The 1,219-nt window shown below is 31.3% G+C and overlaps 1 non-coding gene across 1 annotated transcript; it reads right to left on the reverse strand.

Moving 5' to 3' along the window:
• Nucleotides 1-413: 413 nt before the first annotated feature.
• Nucleotides 414-485, reverse strand: TRNAW-CCA (transfer RNA tryptophan (anticodon CCA)). The gene has a single exon. It is a non-coding gene; the product is annotated as a tRNA-Trp (tRNA).
• Nucleotides 486-1,219: the final 734 nt, after the last annotated feature.

Genomic DNA, 1,219 nt, shown 5'->3' on the forward strand with positions numbered 1-1,219 from the left:
AATTAAGCTAGAAATCAATATTTTTAAAAAGACAGAAGATCTAGAGATATCTAGAAAATAAGCAATAGACTTCTAATTAACCCATGAGTAAAAAAAGAAATCATGATGAAAGTTATTAAGTCCTTTGAACTAAATGAAATTGAAGATATGATATAACAAGAATTACAGGATATAGCTAAACTCATAGTTAGAGGGGAATATATAGACTTAAATGACTATATTACAAAGGAAAAAAATGCTTAAAACTAATGATTTAAGTATTCATCAATAGATGCTAAAAGAAAGTGAAAGTGAAATCGCTCTGTTGTGTCCAACTCTTTGAGACCCCATAGACTGCAGCCTACCAGTTTCCTCCATGGAATTTTCCAGGCAAGAGTACTGGAGTGGGGTGCCATATCCTTCTCCAGGGGATCTTCCCGACCCAGGGATTGAACCTGGGTCTCCCGCATTGGAGGCAGATGCTTTACCATCTGAGCCACCAGGGAAGCCCCAGGGAAGCACCCAGGGAAGCTAGAAAAGAACAGTATATTAAATCTGGGGAAAGTTGGGAGGAAATAATAAAGATCAGAATTTAATGAAATAAAAATCAAATGTACAATAGGGAGAATTTTTAAAGTTTCTTTAAAAAGATTAATAAAATTAATAAATGACTAATTACCAAGCCTGATAGAGAAGGAGGGATGGAGAAAGCAGGGAAGGAGGGAAAAAAAACAAATTACCATTATCAAGTGTTTTAAAAAAAAGGATTCTTACTCTAAGAATATCAAAACAATATAGTGGATAAACAACTTTAAGACAATAAATTTGAAAATTTAGTTGAAATGATCATAAAATACAACCTAAACTGAAAGAGCAAAAAGAAAATCTGAATAACTCTTTGTTTAAGAAATAAATCTGTAATTAACATTTTCACAAGGAAAATATTAGGGTGACATAACAGCAATCTTAGGAAATCTAATCAGTGAAATTACCACATTAACAGAATAAAGAAAAAAAAAATGTTATATGGTCATCTTAACAGATGCAAAAAAAAAAAAAGCTTTAATTAAAATCCACTCTACTTCATGACAAAAATCCTTCAAAAACTAGGCATAGAAATGATCTTCCTTAATGTATAAAAAGTATTTACAAAAAAATATAGAAAAGACATACTTATGTTAACATATTAGAAGATTTCCCCTTGCAATCAAGAATGAAACAAAGGTGTTCCTCTGCATTA

Source organism: Bos taurus, chromosome 12 (genome assembly GCF_002263795.3).
Source record: "Bos taurus isolate L1 Dominette 01449 registration number 42190680 breed Hereford chromosome 12, ARS-UCD2.0, whole genome shotgun sequence".
Taxonomy (NCBI): Eukaryota; Metazoa; Chordata; class Mammalia; order Artiodactyla; family Bovidae; genus Bos; species Bos taurus.